Raw genomic sequence first — 18,119 nt, 5'->3', positions numbered from 1 at the left:
TCTTAGCCTTGGTGCGCGCCCTCACTTGCAACAGAGTCTCGCGGGCTCTGTTCCAAGTGCGGTGGCACCTCTGGACAAAGGCGTGAGCAGAGGGGACCGCGACTTCGGATTCCAGACTGGGAAACACAGGTGGCTGGTAACCTAAACTGCATTCGAACGGAGAGAGGCCCGTAGAAGACACTGGTAACGAATTGTGTGCGTACTCAATCATAGAGAGTTGTTGGCTCCAGGAGGAAGGATTCTTGGACGCCAAACATCGCAACATACGCTCTAAATCTTGGTTGGCTCTCTCGGTCTGTCCATTGGTCTGGGGATGGAACCCAGAGGAAAGACTAGCCGTCGCACCCAGCAGTCTACAAAACTCCTGCCAAAATTTGGACACAAACTGGGGACCCCTGTCGGACACCACATCTAACGGGAGGTCATGTAACAATTTGGTCAAGGGAATGAAATGGGTCGCCTTCGAGAACCGGTCCACTATGGTCAAAACGACCGTGTACCCCTTGGAGGGTGGGAGGGCGGTGACAAAATCTAGAGCGATGTGGGACCAGGGTCTCGAAGGGACCGACAGCGGTTGGAGTAACCCATCTGGAGGGCGGTTGGACGTCTTAACAGTGGCACAAAACGAGCAAGCCAAAACAAAACTGCGGATGTCCCGAGACATAGCAGGCCACCAGAATCGTTGCTTAACCAAAAATCTGGTTCGATTAACCCCTGGATGACAAGCCACGTTGGAACAATGACCCCACTTGATGATGCAGGACCTTAACCCCTCCGGCACAAACAAACGTTTCGGTGGGCACCCGGGCGGAGGCGTTACCCCTTCTAAGGCCGCCAGGACCTTCGATTCGACCTCCCATGTAAGAGTGGAGACTACTAATGTCTCAGGAAGAATACACTCGGGAGTAGACGGGCGCTCGGATGGATCAAAAATACGAGATAAAGAATCGGGCTTGATGTTTTTGGAGCCCGGGCGGTACGATAGAGCAAAATCAAAATGTCCGAAAAAAAGTGCCCACCGAGCCTGCCTGGAGTTGAGTCTTTTAGCCGATCGAATATATTCTAGGTTCTTGTGATCAGTCCAAACGATGAAGGGTACCCCCGACCCCTCCAACCAATGACGCCATTCTTCCAACGCTAATTTGACTGCCAACAACTCTCTGTTACCAATGTCATAATTGCGTTCAGCGGGAGACAAACGATGAGAAAAGTACGCGCAGGGATGCATCTTATCGTCTGAGGGCGCCCGCTGGGATAGAACTGCGCCTACCCCCACCTCTGACGCATCGACCTCCACCATGAACTGACGCAAAGGATCAGGGGCAATGAGAATGGGGGCCGAAACGAAGCGGCCCTTCAGTTTGGCAAATGCAGCCTCAGCTGCATCTGACCACCTGAAGGTCGTTCTGGGGGAGGTCAAGGCGGTCAGAGGTGCGGCTAGTTGGCTGAAATTGCGAATAAAACGCCGGTAAAAATTGGCGAATCCCAGAAACCGCTGTAGGGCCTTACGGGAATCTGGACTTGGCCAATCCACCACAGCCTTAACCTTGTCAGGATCCATGCGAATTCCCTCAGACGAAACGATGTACCCTAGGAAGGAAACAGACTGTGCATGAAATTCGCATTTCTCCGCCTTGACAAAAAGCCCATTCTCTAACAGACGCTGGAGCACTCGTCTGACGTGTTGAACATGTTCCTGGAGAGACGACGAAAATATCAATATGTCATCCAGGTAAACATATATGAACTGATCAACCATGTCTCTCAACACGTCATTAACGAGTGCCTGGAAGACCGCAGGCGAGTTGGACAGCCCGAAAGGCATGACCAAGTATTCAAAGTGCCCTCTGGGGGTGTTAAAAGCGGTCTTCCATTCATCCCCCTTCCTAATGCGGACCAAGTGATAAGCGTTCCTCAAGTCCAATTTAGTGAAAACGGACGGTCCCTGCAACCTCTCAAAGACTGAGGACATCAACGGCAAAGGATAAGTATTCTTTACCGTGATGTTGTTCAGCCCTCGGTAATCAATACAAGGTCGCAGAGATCCGTCCTTCTTCCCCACAAAAAAGAACCCCGCCCCCGCTGGAGAAGAGGAAGGGCGGATGAACTTCGCTGCTAGAGAATCAGAAATGTATTTCTCCATGGCCTCCCTCTCGGGAACAGATAGAGAGTATAATTTGCCCTTAGGTGGAGACTTACCCGGAACTAAGTCTATGGCACAGTCATAGGGACGGTGTGGAGGGAGAGAAGCAGCGCGAGACTTACTGAACACCTCCTTCAGATCCAGATACTCCTCGGGCATGTTAGACAAATCCGCTGCCTTCTCCTGTAACACAGAAACAGACACCGTGGGACAAGCAGACAAAAGACAAGACCTGTGACACAAAGTGCTCCATTCAGTGATGGTGTTGAGCTGCCAGTTGATCCGGGGATTGTGCTTAGTGAGCCAGGGATGTCCAAGAACTACAGGTGCGTGTGGTGAGTCCATGAGCATGAATTGAATCCTTTCATTGTGGTTACCGGAGGTGATGAGGGTGACATAATCCGTAGTCTGAGAGATGTTAGGGAGACGTTGACCATTGAGTGCGTTGACTGTAATCAGGTGAGGGAGTGAAGAGATGGGTAGTTCGTGCTGTCGTGCAAAGATGGTATCCATAAAGTTCCCCTCAGCCCCGGAATCGTGCATCGCAGGTGACGTTGTGAGTCGCCCATCTCAGTCTTACCGGGAGAAGGGTGGATGGTGAGGACTTCTCAGCGGAGATCCCGCCCGATAGTAGCCTCAAGTTTACTATCGGGCTTGGTCTTTTACAGGGCAAGACCTGAGGAAGTGTCCCGATGAACCGCAGTAAAGGCATAAGCCCAGGGATCTCCGCCTTTCTCTCTCCTCCCGGGAAAGCCGAGCTCTCCCTACCTGCATGGGCTCAGGATCTGACGTGGGACCGACCGTATCAGCAACACTGGCCGTACGGCCCTCCGCTCCCAGCGCTCTAGTGCTGGGAGCTTCCAAGGACTTCAGTCTCTGGAGACGGGAATCCACCCGTAAAGCGAGGTCGACTAGCCCGTTGAAGGTTTGAGGAAGATCTAGGGCGTAAATCTTGCGATGGATACGGTCGGCCAGCCCATGCAGGAACACATCCCACTGCGCCTCCTCGTTCCATCGGCACTCTGCCGCGAGGGTGCGGAACTGGATGGCGTAGTCCGTGACCGTGCGGCTGCCCTGCTTGAGTTCGGTGAGCTGACGAGCGGCCTCCTTGCCCGCAACCGCACGGTCGAACACCCTCTTCATCTCCGTGGAGAGTGCCAGGAACGAGGTGCAGCACGGGTCTTGATTCTCCCACACCGCCGTTCCCCATAAGGCCGCCTTCCCGGTCAGGAGGGTAAGGACGAACGCCACCTTGGATTCCTCATGTTCGAAGGTGCGAGACTGCAGTGAAAAATGCAAGGAACATTTATTCAAAAAGGCTCTGCAAAACTCAGGCTCACCGGCGTAACTCTGGGGCACAGGAAGGCGGGGCTCCGGCAGATCACGTCGCTCCAGCGACGCGGGGGGAACAAGCGGTGTAGGTGGCGCAGTGGGAGCGCGAAGTTGTTGAAGTTCCCGGGAGAGCTCGGACACCTGTGTTACCAGCGCTTGGAGAGCGCGTCCGGTGGAAGTGATGCTCTCCTGCTGCTGGTCCATGCGGGAGACGCTGTGGTTGATGAACTCCGTTAAAGCTGCTGAACTCGCTGCATCCATGTTGGTCAGATCGTTCTGTCACGGAATGAAGGGAGGATGCAGATGCAAGTTAAATCTCTTTAATAGAGCTTCACACTGAAGGTAGTCAGATACAACATACACAAAAACATATAGCAGTCAGCAGGAGAGTGGTAACACAGGGACGTTGATGGGCGGTGAAGATCCGTGATGAGTGGTGACCGAAGAGAAGTGTCCGTGTAATAATCCGTGTGTGAAGTCCAGAGAGTAATCCAATGAGAACACGAAAACCAGGAAGCAACGAATCAAAGTCCATGGAAACACACAACAAGCAACACGGGAAACAACACGCGGACACCACACAATGATCTGACAAACAAGAGACGAAAGACAAGGCATTATATAGGCAGATGGTAATAGCTCACAGCTGCCGCTGATCAACAATCAGCGGCGACGCCCACACAAAACAATCAGGTGACACACCCACACCATCACACAGACACCAGAATGAGACAGCAGATTCATGAACCGTGACTGTGTTCCTGAGGGCCACTTTCTGGCAGCCCTAATTCAAAACATCTGAACCACATAGTCAAGGTCTTCAGGATTACTAGAAATTTCCAGGCAGTTTTTTGTTGGAGCTAAACTCTAATAAACTCTGCAGGAAAGTTGTCCTCCAGGAGCAGGATTGGAAATCATTGCCAAGATGCGTTGGCTTCCTCAATTGGTTAGAAAGAGCGAAATCCATGATAGGGTGAGAAGAGAATGTGTGCTGCAGTGGTGACATATTTTTGTTGGACAACTTGGATGCTAGCATCAGCAAAACCCAATCCCATAATCCCAAAATCCCAAGGATTTTTTCCATTGGGCTGTTTACAGAAAATAAGCTCTGTGATCAACAAAAATATGTGTGGCAGGGAGGGCGTGGTTCAGTGAAGTCTGCAGCAGGAGAGAGAGTCGGGAGACGCGTGGTGAGTGAGTGGTTTAATTGTAAATCACGAATACCTGTTTCTAATTCCAGTAATTGGCACGGAGACAGGATAAAACACCAGGAGAAGCAGGAGTGTGTGAGAGAGAGAGGGACTGCTGACTGAGAGACACTGGGACTGAGCTGGAGAGCACTACTGGAGTGAAGCCCGTCTGTGGATGTGGATTTATTATTGTGCGTTGCACAGACTTTTGTTTGGACATCTTGTTATTGAAATAAAAACTCAGTCAGCAGTCAAAGTCAACCCTGTCCTCTTCCTTCCCTGCGAACTTGAACTTATTACACTGGTGCCGAAACCCGGGTAGGAAGAAGGGAGCCGCCGCCATGCACTCGACCTCTGCCCAGCCGTTTGCGGAGATCATCTCATCCCTCGCGGTCATGCAACAGGAAAATCATCAAGCCCTGCTGCGTACAGATCAGAAGCGCCACTTTGAGACCATCATACAGGTCCAGCAGGAAGACCGCGAGAAGTTCCAGAGCTGGATTGACCAGGAGGTTCGTGCTAAGACCACCAGCACACTCGCTGCGCCCACCCACCTGCCACTGAATAAAATGGGGCCACAAGATAACCCAGAGGCCTTCATGGACTTATTTGAAAGATCGGCGGAGGCTTTTGGGTGGCCCTGGGGGGAGTGGCCGGTGTGCCTGATCCCCCTGTTATCAGGAGAAGCGCAGGTGGCGGTGCAGCAGCTCCCTGTACAGAACCTCCTGGTCTTCGACGATCTCAAGCGGGTTATTCTACAGCGCGTCGGCTGGACCCCAGAACAATATCGCCAGTGCTTCCGCTCACTGGGGCTGGGGGAGTCCAGCCAGCCATTCCTGATGGCCCAACAGCTCCGGGACTCCTGCCGCAAATGGCTGCTGGCCGACGGAAGCGACGTGGAGCAAGTCATCGATCAGGTGGTACTGGAATAGTTTACCACTCGGCTTCCGAAGAAGACGGCCGAGTGGGTCCAGTGTCCATCTGGCAGAGGACCATATGGTGGCATGCCCAGGGATCGGCGAACTTATACCATCAATCTCTCTCTTCCCTTCTGTTCCCCTCTCTCTCTCTAGACCCGTCCCTCTCCCCAGGTCTTGTCCGCCCGGCCCGCTTCGTGTTCCGGGGGCGGGGCGGAATTGAACTTGGATCAGTTTCTGGACCTAGAGCCCTGCCCAGGGGGGCGGGACTGTCTGCTGTCGGGCTGGACCCCACTCCTGTTTCTCCCCTCTCTCCGCGCCAACAATTTAACCCACTCTCTGCTACGAGAGCGGCGGGTAGGTCTGGGCCGGTCTGTTGGCGTTGCCATGACCCGGAGCATTTCGTGGACAGGTCTCCTGTCATTGAGGTGGGGACAATGATCCGGGTCCCGGACCACCCGCAGACTGCCCCTGGTCAAGCTGGCTGGTACCAAATACCTGTGAGTATCAAGGAGGGTACCTATCAGGCTTTGGTGGACTCAGGTTGTAACCAAACCTCCGTTCATCAAAGCCTGATTTCGTCCAGGGCAAGCTGCATGGTTAGGGTGAGGTGTGTGCACAGGGATTTGGTGGAATATCCTATGGTACCAGATAATATTCAATTCAGGTGTCAAAAGCATAGTGTTGAGGTGGCAGTTAACCCGCACCTCCGGCATCCGTTAATTTTGGGAACCAATTGGCCAGCGTTTACTGAATTATTAGGGGCTTTATGTATGGATGCCTCTTGGGGAAAAAATGCACTGGAGAGGAACGCAAGTGTGTTGGCGGGAGAGACTGAACCGGGACCACAGGGTACCGCCTCAGGGGAACAGAGCGAAATCGAGAGACTTATTCTCTCTGAGCGCGATGATTTTCCCCTGGAGCAGTCCCAGGATGAGACGCTGAAATGTGCGTTTGAACAGGTCACCACCATCGATGGTCAGCCTCTCCATCCTGGACAACCGCTTACTTATCCATATTTTGCAATTATAAAAAATAGGTTGTATCGAGTGACCCAAGATGCTCAGACAAAAGAAGATACAACCCAGTTGTTAGTTCCTAGGAGCCGCAGGGAAATGCTTTTTCAAGCGGCTCATTCTAATCCAATGGCTGGTCATTTAGGACAGGTGACGACACTAAATCGCCTCATGACCCGATTTTTTTGGCCGGGCATTCACGAGAATGTGCGCAGATGGTGCGCGGCTAGTCGTGAATGTCAGTTGGTAAACCCACCGGCCACCCCAAAAGCGCCTTTGCGCTCCCTCCCATTAATGCACGTCCCCTTCGAGAGAATTGGCATGGACCTCATCGGGCCATTAGAGCGATCAGCACGAGGACATCGCATTTTGCATTAGTCATTGTGGATTATGCAACACGATATCCCGAAGCAGTGGCTCTCCGCAACATTTCCGCTAAGAGTGTTGCTGAAGCACTGTTTTCTTTAATCTCCCGAGTGGGGATTCCCAAGGAAATCCTCACTGATCAGGGCACGGCGCTTATGTCACTGACGTTATGCAAACTTTATGAATTATTGGCCATTAAATCGATTTGTACCAGCAACTTTCACCTACAAACGGATGGGCTGGTCGAACGTTTTAATCGCACGCTTAAAACAATGATTTGTAAATTCGTACAGGAAGACGCCAAAAATTGGGATAAATGGTTGGAACCTCTGTTGTTCGCTGTGCGAGAGGTCCCGCAAGCCTCCACAGGGTTTTCCCCCTTCCAGCTTCTCTATGGTCGTCAGCCTATGGGGATGTTAGATGTCATAAGAGAGGCTTGGGAGGATGGACCGTCTCAATCAAAAAACGAAATTCAGTATGTGCTGGACCTGAGAACAAAACTCCACACTTTGGGGAGGCTTTCTATGGAGAATTTGTTACAGGCCCAGGACAAACAGAGCCGGCTGTATAACAGCGGGATCAATTTGTGTAATTTTGCACCGGGAGATAAAGTGCTTGTATTGCTCCCAACGTCAAGTTCAAAATTACTTGCAAAGTGGCAAGGACTTTTGAGGACACACAGCAAGTTGGAGAGCTCGATTATGAGGTAATACGCTCAGATAGGAGGGGAGCACGTCAAATTTACCACCTCAATCTCCTTAAAAAATGGAATGAGGGAGAATCAGTGATGCTGGCGATGGTGATTAGTGGAGAGGATGATCTTGGGCCAGAGGTGAAAATAAAAAAAGAATCTCTCGCACTGGCCAAAGGGGGAGATCATCTCTCGCCCTCCCAGCTCATTGATTTAACCAAATTACAGGCAGAGTTTGCTGACGTATTTTCTCCCCTACCTGGTCGTACAAATCTCATTCAGCACCATATCAAGACAGAGCCAGGCGTGGTGGTTCGCAGCCGGCCATATCGCTTACCTGAACACAAGAAAAAAGTAGTTCAGGAAGAATTAGGGGCGATGCTTGAAATGGGGGTAATAGAAGAATCCAGCAGTAACTGGGCGAGCCCGATAGTTGTGGTTCCCAAAACGGACTGCTCAGTTCAGTTCTGTGTGGATTACCGCAAGGTGAACGCTGTGTCGAAATTCGACGCATATCCAATGCCACGGGTGGACGAATTGCTAGACCGGCTCGGTACGGCTCGCTTTTATTTGACATTGGACTTAACAAAGGGTTATTGGCAGATCCCCTTGTCGCCATTATCCAAAGAAAAGACAGCTTTCACGACGCCGTTTGGATTACACCAATTTGTTACTCTTCCGTTCGGGCTGTTCGGGGCACCGGCCACCTTTCAGCGTCTCATGGATAAAATTTAGCGGCCCCATGGTGCATATGCTTCTGCTTATCTGGATGATATTATTATCTTCAGTAATGACTGGCAGCGGCATATGCAGCATTTGAGGGCCGCACTGAGATCGCTGAGGGGGGCCGGGCTCACGGCCAACCCGAAGAAGTGTGCGATTGGGCGTGTGGAAGTAAGGTATCTGGGCTTCCATTTGGGACATGGACAGGTGCGTCCCCAAATTGATAAGACAGCAGCGATTGCGACCTGTCCGCGCCCTAAGACCAAAAAGGAGGTTAGACAGTTCCTCGGGCTGGCGGGATATTATAGAAGGTTTGTACCTAATTATTCGGACCTCACCAGCCAGTTGACTGATCTAGCTAAAAAGGAGGCACCAGATACGGTCCAGTGGACGGAGCTGTGCCAGCAGGTCTTTACCCAGGTGAAGGCTGCTCTATGTGGCGGGCCATTGCTTCACTCTCCTGATTTTTCTCTCCCTTTTTTGTTGCAGACTGATGCGTCGGACAGGGGGCTGGGTGCTGTCCTGTCCCAGGAGATAGAGGGGGAGGAACAGCCGGTGCTGTACATTAGCCGTAAGCTCTCTAAGAGAGAAGCTAAGTACAGTGTAGAGTGTCTTACCATCAGGTAGGCCGTCCTCACCCTCCGCTATTATCTCCTGGGACGGTAATTCACCCTCTGTTCGGATCACGCTCCCCTGCAGTGGCTCCACCACATGAAGGATACCAACGCGTGGATCACTCGTTGGTATCTGGCTTTACAGCCTTTTAAGTTCAAGGTGGTCCACAGGCCGGGTGTTCAGATGGCTGTGGCCGATTTCCTCTCCAGAAATGGGGGGGGTGGCTGCAGGCTGGATGTGTCACGGTTCACAGATACATTGTTTCCTTCTTGTCGCGTGCTCTGTGTTGTGACAGCTGTGGGTGTGTTTGTGCTTGTGTGTGTGAGTGTGTTTGTGGGCGTGTCCAGGCCATGCGGCTCATCAGCGGATCCAGCTGCCGCTCATCATCTCATCACCTGCTACTCATTCTCTCACCATATATATACTCATCTCATTCTCATCTCCATTGTCAGATCGTTGTTTGGTGTCCTGTGTCGTGAGTGTTTTTCGTCTGTTCCTGACCGGAGTTCCTGTTCATCTCGTCTTCAGTTCCAGTTGGTTGTTTACGTTGTTCGTTCCATGTCTGGACCTTGGATTTAATCTTCACGTCACTTCTCGTCACTATCATTCACCTTCTACGGATCATCTCAGTCCCTGCGTCACTGGAAGCCTGCACTATTCATTGACTGTTTGTGTCTCTCTGTTTCTCGTGGAATAAATCTTCATAACTTGCAATTGCTTCCTGTGATTCATCATGACAGAACGATCTGACCACGCTACGGAAGCAGCAAGCGCCCAGCAAACTACCCTAGAGGAGTTTATCAACAGCAACATGCGTCGTATGGATTCCCAGGAGAGAAATCTGAATGAAACCGGGCGAGCTGTGCAGGTTTTAGTGACGCAGGTGTCCGAGCTCACCCAACAGCTCCAGCTTCTCCGTGGTCCCGCTGCGCCGCCCACACCGGCCGTCCTCCCACCTACACCAGAGAACGCCGCCAGTCCCGAACCTCGTCTTCCGGTGCCAGAAGCCTACTCAGGTGAACCTAATTTCTGTAGAGCATTTCTGACACGTTGTTCTATGCATTTCGCTCTACAGCCCCGCACATTTAATACGGAACAGAGTAAGGTGGCTTTTGTGCTCACTCTCCTTACGGGGAGGGCTTCTCTTTGGGGGACGGCGGTGTGGGAGAATCAAGACCCATGCTGCGCCTCGTTCCAGTCACTCGCCGCGGAAATGAAGAGGGTGTTCGACCGGTCGGTCGCTGGGAGAGAAGCCGCCAGGCAGTTGGCGGAACTTCGTCAAGGAGAGAGGTCGGTGTCTGACTATTCCATCGAATTTCGTACACTAGCGGCTGAGTGCCACTGGAACGAGGAGGCGCAGTGGGACATGTTCCTTCATGGGCTGGCTGACCGTGTTCAGCGGGAGATCTACACACTGGACCTTCCGGCTACGTTTAATGAACTCATTGACCTGGCGCTCAGGGTGGACGCTCGGCTGACCAGGGTCGAGCGAAGGATTCCAGCCCAGAGGAGCGCGGAGGGGATTCGCTCCAGCAGCGCGGACACGGTCAGCCCCATTCAAGATCATGAGCCCATGCAGGTGGGTCGAGCTCGGCTTTCCCGGGAGGAGCGGGAGAGGCGGAGGTCCCAAGGACTGTGTTTGTACTGTGGTGGAGCCGGTCATTTCGCCTACAACTGCCCATTAAAAGGGGCAAGCCCGGCAGTAAGTTTGAGGCTACTGTCGGGTGGGATCTCCGCCGGAAAGCCCTCAACCACATCCACCCTCCTCCCGGTGAGACTGGGATGGTCCAATCATCTTCACGACTGCAGTGCACTCCTGGATTCCGGTGCTGAGGGTAACTTTTTGGATAAATCTCTCGCCATAAGACTTCACATTCCTTTCAAACCTCTCACCAACAGTATCGCCGTGCATGCACTCAATGGACAGATTCTCCCCACTATTTTTTACAGCACAGAGAACGTCACCCTGATCACCGCCGGAAATCACACAGAACAGACTTCTTTTTTCATTTTTGATTCCCCTCAGACCCCCGTTTTCCTTGGCCACCCATGGCTCACCAGACACAACCCCCGGGTAGACTGGATCCAGAACTCCATCGTGGCCTGGAGCGAGCAGTGTCATAAGTCTTGTCTTGTCTCTGCCTGTCCGTCCGTTTCTGTTTCTGTTTTACAGGAGGAAGCAGTGGATCTGTCTAACGTGCCCGTTGAGTACCTTGACCTGAAGGAGGTGTTCAGTAAGTCTAGGGCTGCTTCTCTTCCTCCGCACCGTCCCTACGACTGTGCTATAGACTTATTGCCAGGAAAGTCTCCGCCTAAAGGCAAGTTATATTCACTTTCGGTTCCTGAAAGGGAGGCTATGGAGAAATATATTTCTGATTCACTGGCAGCTGGGTTCATCCGCTCTTCCTCTTCTCCAGCGGGGGCGGGGTTCTTTTTTGTGGGGAAGAAGGACGGGTCCCTGCGACCTTGTATTGACTACCGGGGGTTGAACAACATTACGGTAAAGAATACCTATCCTTTGCCGTTAATTTCTTCAGCTTTCGAGAGGTTGCAGGGAGCGTCCATTTTCACAAAATTGGATTTAAGAAATGCTTATCATTTGGTTCGCATCAGGAAGGGGGATGAATGGAAGACCGCTTTTAACACCCCTAGGGGGCACTTTGAATACTTGGTTATGCCGTTTGGGCTTTCCAACTCCCCAGCGGTCTTCCAGGCACTCGTTAATGACGTGCTGAGAGATATGGTTGATCAGTTCATATATGTCTACCTGGACGACATATTGATTTTTTCCTCTTCTCTCCAGGAGCATGTTCAGCACGTCCGACGAGTGCTTCAGAGGTTGCTAGTGAATGGGCTTTTTGTCAAGGCGGAGAAATGCGTTTTTCATGCACAGTCTGTTCCTTTCCTAGGGTACATCGTGTCGACTGAGGGAGTACGCATGGATCCTGAGAAGGTTAAGGCTGTGGTGGATTGGCCAAGTCCAGATTACCGTAAGGCCCTACAGAGGTTTCTGGGGTTCGCCAATTTTTACCGGCGGTTCATTCGCAACTTCAGCCAACTAGCCTCGCCTCTGATTGCCTTGACCTCTCCCAAAACTACGTTCAGGTGGTCAGACGCAGCCAAGGCTGCGTTTGCCAAACTGAAGGCTTGCTTCGTTTCAGCCCCCATTCTTGTTGCCCCTGATCCATCACGGCAGTTTGTGGTAGAGGTCGACGCATCAGAGGTGGGGGTAGGTGCAGTGTTATCCCAGCGTTCTTCCTCAGACGATAAGATGCATCCGTGCGCGTTTCTTTCTCATCGATTGTCTCCCGCCGAACGCAACTACGACATTGGTAATAGGGAGTTGCTGGCAGTCAAGTTGGCTTTGGAGGAATGGCGCCATTGGTTGGAGGGTTCTGGGGTGCCTTTCATTGTATGGACCGACCACAAGAATTTAGAATATATCAGAACTGCCAAAAGGTTGAACTCCAGGCAGGCTCGGTGGGCACTTTTTTTCGGACGTTTTGATTTTACTCTCTTGTACCGCCCGGGTTCTAAGAACATCAAACCCGACTCTTTGTCTCGTATTTTTGATCGTTCCGAACGCCCGTCTACTCCCGAGTGTATTTTACCTGAGACGTTAGTGGTCTCCACTCTCACATGGGAGATCGAATCGAGAGTCAAGTCGGCTCTAGAAGGGGTAACGCCTCCGCCCGAGTGTCCACCGAACCGCTTATTCGTGCCGGAGCAACTACGGTCCGTGGTCATTCAATGGGGTCATTGCTCCAACGTAGCGTGTCATCCAGGAGTCAGTCGAACTAAGTTTTTAGTCAAGCAACGATTCTGGTGGCCTCTCATGGCTCGGGACGTCCGCGATTTTGTATTGGCTTGCTCAGCCTGTGCCGTTGGCAAGACTTCCAATCGTTCCCCGGATGGGTTGCTTCAACCGCTGTCAGTCCCTTCGAGACCCTGGTCACATATTTCGCTAGATTTTATCACCGCCCTCCCGCCCTCCCAAGGGTACACGGTTGTTTTGACCGTAGTGGACCGATTCTCGAAGGCGGCTCATTTCATACCCTTGCCCAAATTACCATCAGCCAAGGAGACAGCGGTTACAGTCATTGACCACGTCTTTCGGCTTCATGGCCTCCCGATAGACGTGGTTTCTGACAGAGGTCCCCAGTTTGTGTCCAGATTTTGGCAGGAGTTTTGTAGGTTGCTGGGGGCGACGGTTAGTTTGTCCTCAGGGTTTCACCCCCAGAGCAATGGCCAGACTGAGAGAGCCAATCAAGATTTGGAGCGAACGTTGCGATGTCTGGTCTCTAAGAATCCTTCCTCCTGGAGTCAGCAACTTTCGATGGTGGAGTACGCACACAATACTTTACCAGTGTCGTCCACGGGCCTATCTCCGTTTGAGTGTAGCGTAGGTTACCAGCCACCTATTTTTCCTAGTCTGGAATCCGAAGTCGCGGTCCCCTCTGCTCACGCCTTTGTCCAGAGGTGCCACCGCACTTGGACGAGAGCCCGAGAGACTCTTCTCCAGGTGAGGGAGCGCACCAAGGCCAAGGCCGATCGCCACCGGTCAAGGCCTCCTGTATACGTCGTTGGTCAAAAAGTGTGGCTTTCAACTAAGAACATTCCTCTCCGATCCGTCTCTAATAAGCTTGCTCCCAAATTTATTGGTCCGTTTACTGTCACCAAGATCATTAGTCCGGTGGCAGTCCGCCTCAAACTTCCTCCAGCGTACAGGAGAGTTCACCCCGCCTTCCATGTATCCAAGATCAAACCCGTTTTTCATTCCGATATTAATCCGCCTGCTCCGGTTCCCCCACCGCCGCGACTCGTAGATGGGGAACCTTCCTATTCGGTCAACCGTATTCTGGACTCAAGGCGGAGGGGACGTGGATTTCAGTACTTGGTGGACTGGGAAGGTTACGGTCCGGAGGAGAGGAGTTGGGTTCCTGCCAGAGACATCCTGGATCACACCCTTATCGATGATTACAATCGACAGGTAAGGGAGTCGGGGAACGCCAGGAGGCGTTCCTAGGAGGAGGGGTACTTTCACGGTTCACAGATACATTGTTTCCTTCTTGTCGCGTGCTCTGTGTTGTGACAGCTGTGGGTGTGTTTGTGCTTGTGTGTGTGAGTGTGTTTGTGGGCGTGTCCAGGCCATGCGGCTCATCAGCGGATCCAGCTGCCGCTCATCATCTCATCACCTGCTACTCATTCTCTCACCATATATATACTCATCTCATTCTCATCTCCATTGTCAGATCGTTGTTTGGTGTCCTGTGTCGTGAGTGTTTTTCGTCTGTTCCTGACCGGAGTTCCTGTTCATCTCGTCTTCAGTTCCAGTTGGTTGTCTACGTTGTTCGTTCCATGTCTGGACCTTGGATTTAATCTTCACGTCACTTCTCGTCACTATCATTCACCTTCTACGGATCATCTCAGTCCCTGCGTCACTGGAAGCCTGCACTATTCATTGACTGTTTGTGTCTCTCTGTTTCTCGTGGAATAAATCTTCATAACTTGCAATTGCTTCCTGTGATTCATCATGACAGGATGGTTCCCCGGCCTGAGTCAGGCGGTGGGGGTATGTGGCATCTTGTTTTTGAAATAAAAACTCAGTCAGCAGTCAAAGTTGACCCTGTCCTCTTCCTTCCCTACGAACTTGAACTTATTACAATATGATTCTTACACGTTTTGTACATCATGATAATCTTCACCAATTAACTCAACTGTTATGAATTTTGAAGCCTAAATACAATCAGCAGGAGTAAAAAGTTAAAGTTAGGCTATAAATGAACTACACTACACCATTCAGATCCAGCAACTCTTTAAAGTTGTTTATTAGCACGTTATAGTCTTGTGGTGAACAATTAATCCGTGCAAGTTAATACACAGAAAAAATTTGTTTGTCGTGGTAATCAAAATCTGAAAAGTTACTTTCGGTCTGGAATGGCGTTCCTTCCCTGATGACGTCAGTTTAACAGCTTGGGTTGAAAACACTTAAACCACTCCCCTCCGACCGTTAGTCTGCTATGAGTGAGATATGGAGAGGAGGAGCGCTGAAGTAAAACCCTGCCGTCTATTCAATATTCCGTTTCACTTGGAAATACGAACTTCCGGTTCACGGGGACTTTAAAATTTCTCAGAGTTTGAATTAGAATAGTTTGTGAGAACTATAAACACAATGAAGCTGTGAAAGTAGACTAGTGAGTTGATGAGTTTTCATGTCAGGCATGATGATATTTAATATCCCCGACAATCTCTACAGTCCCATTGAGCCACTTGTTAGCAACCGCCTTTTTCAAGACAAGTAAAGGCTTTAAAAAATCAAGATTTTAGGATTAATTTTAGGTCATAGAGTAAAACATGAAAATATCTTTGTGTTCATTTCAGACCTTATATCAAGCTTTTAACCAAAAACACATTTAAAAAAAAAACAAAAAAACATTGACTTTGGGACAATGGAACCAAAAGTGCTAAAATGCAACTAATTTCCAGGTTTTGGTCTTCAAAATTAATAGTCATACCTGCAGCAGTTTATTGTTTGACTGAGCTTCAAATTGTTTAAGAATCATATACGGATCATAATTGCTTATACGGTGGGTTAATGATCTAGGCAGCGTTTCCTAAAAGCATCGTAAGCCTAAGTTGATCATAGCACTTAGGCTTACGATGCTTTTGGGAAACGCTGCCCTGAATAAAAACCCCTAATCTAAAGGTGCGGTCAAATGTTGCAGGCAAAAAAGGTCTATTGTCAACAGTTTAGAGATGTATGACTCACAACTCATGCAGAAGTCAAGTTACTTTCAAACCAAGCAATTTTCTGTTGGTCAAAATCTGTGTTGTGAAATTTTTTACCCTCACACAAAATTCCCAGTCACATATTCCTATTGAAACTATTGAAACTATTCCTATTGCTTGTTTGTAAGTTTAAAAAATAAAAATGTTATGAACACTCTTTGTATGTGTCCCTTTTATATACAGTCAGCTCAGAAATGGAGATCAATACACTCTTAATTAGTGATGTGTCGTTCTTGAACGATTCGTTCATTTTGAACGAATCTTTAATGTGACTCGGGAAGAACGAGTCGTCTCGGGGGGGTGATTCGTTCAGTCGCGCATGTGCAATATTCTACAGGTTCTGTACTGCTAGTAGTAGTTCACCTGATGATTTAATTGATTAGTTCATTTCATGAGTCTTTCAGGTTTTGAGTCGTTCCTTAATCACGTGACAGACCCATACGCTGCCAATGCATTCTGAGCCGGAAAGAGAATTGATTAGTTCTTTTTATGAGTCTTTCTGGTTTTTGAGTCCTTCCTTAATCACGTGACAGACCCATACACTACCAATGCATTCTGAGCCGGAAAGAGAATTGATTAGTTCTTTTTATGAGTCTTTCGGGTTTTTGAGTCCTTCCTTAATCACGTGACAGACGCTCGTTCCAGACACTCTCCGCGCAGATGAAGCGTGTTTTCGACCGGTCGGTCGCTGGGAGAGAAGCCGCCAGGTTACTGGCGGAACTACGTCAAGGAGAGAAGTCGGTGTCTGATTTTTCCATCGAATGTCGCACGTTAGCGGCTGAGTGTCACTGGAACGAGGAGGCGCAGTGGGACATGTTCCTGCATGGGTTGGCTGACCGTGTCCAGAAGGAGATCTACGCGCTGGATCTTCCGACTACACTCAACGGACTCATTGATATGGTGCTAAGAGTTGATGCTCGACTGACCAGGGTCGAGCGGAGGATTCCTATCCACAGATCGCTTGGCGGAATGTAAGGTCCGCGATCCAGCGGCGGGGACACGGTCAGCCCGGTTCAAGATCACGAGCCCATGCAGGTGGGTCGAGCTCGGCTCTCCCGGGAGGAGAGGGAGAGGCGGAGATCCCAGGGACTTTGTTTATATTGTGGCGGAGCTAGCCATTTCGCGTACAACTGCCCGTTAAAAGGGGCAAGCCTGACAGTAAGTATGGGGCTACAGTCGGGTGGGATCTCCGCCGAGAAGATCTACTTCTACGCTCCTCCCGGTGAGATTGAGATGGTCGAGTCACACGCACGACTGCAAAGCACTGTTGGATTCCGGGGCTGAAGGCAACTTTCTGGACAGATCTTTTGCTATCAAACTCCATATTCCATTCAACCCTCTCACAAACAGAATTGCTGTGCACGCCCTCAACGGACCGAGTCTTCCCACCATCTTATACAGCACCGAGGACATCACACTCATCACCTCCGGAAACCACACTGAACTCACCTCTTTCCTGATTTTTGATTCTCCCCTCACACCCATCGTCCTAAGTCACCCCTGGCTCACCAAACACAACCCCCGAGTAGACTGGACCCAGAATTCCATTGTGGCCTGGAGCAAGGAGTGTCATGAGTCTTGTCTTGTCTCTGCATGTTCATCTGTCTCTGTTTCTGTTTTGTAGGAGGAAGCAGTGGATCTGTCTACCGTGCCCGCTGAGTACCATGACCTGAAGGAGGTGTTCAGTAAGTCTAGGGCTGCTTCTCTCCCTCTGCATCATCCCTATGACTGTGCCATAGACTTATTGCCAGGTAAATCTCCGCCTAAAGGCAAGTTATATTCACTTTCTGTTCCAGAAAGGGAGGTTATGGAGAAATATATTTCTGATTCACTGTCAACAGGGTTCATCCGCCTTTCCTCTTCTCCAGCGGGGGCGGGATTCTTTTTTTGTGGGTAAGAAGGATGGATCTCTGCGACCTTGTATTGACTACCGGGGGCTGAACAACATAACGGTAAAGAATACCTATCCTTTGCCGTTAATGTCTTCAGCTTTCGAGAGGTTGCAGGGAGCATCTATTTTTCACAAAATTGGATTTAAGGAATGCTTATCATTTGGTCCGCATCAGGGAGGGGGATTAATGGAAGACCGCCTTTAACACCCCTAGGGGGCACTTTGAATATTTGGTTATGACGTTCGGGCTTTCCAACTTTCCAACTTCCCAGCAGTCTTCCAGGCACTCATCAACGACGTGCTGCGAGATATGGTCGATCAATTCATATGTCTACCTGGACGACCTATTGATCTTTTCTTCATCTCTCCAGGAGCACGTGCAGCACGTTCGAGTGCTTCTCAGGTTGCTAGTGAATGGGCTTTTTGTCAAGGTGGAGAAATGCGTT

Source organism: Chanodichthys erythropterus, chromosome 14 (genome assembly GCF_024489055.1).
Source record: "Chanodichthys erythropterus isolate Z2021 chromosome 14, ASM2448905v1, whole genome shotgun sequence".
Lineage (NCBI taxonomy): Eukaryota > Metazoa > Chordata > Actinopteri > Cypriniformes > Xenocyprididae > Chanodichthys > Chanodichthys erythropterus.
The sequence above is the reverse complement of the archived record's forward strand: the minus strand, read 5'-3'. Positions refer to the sequence as shown.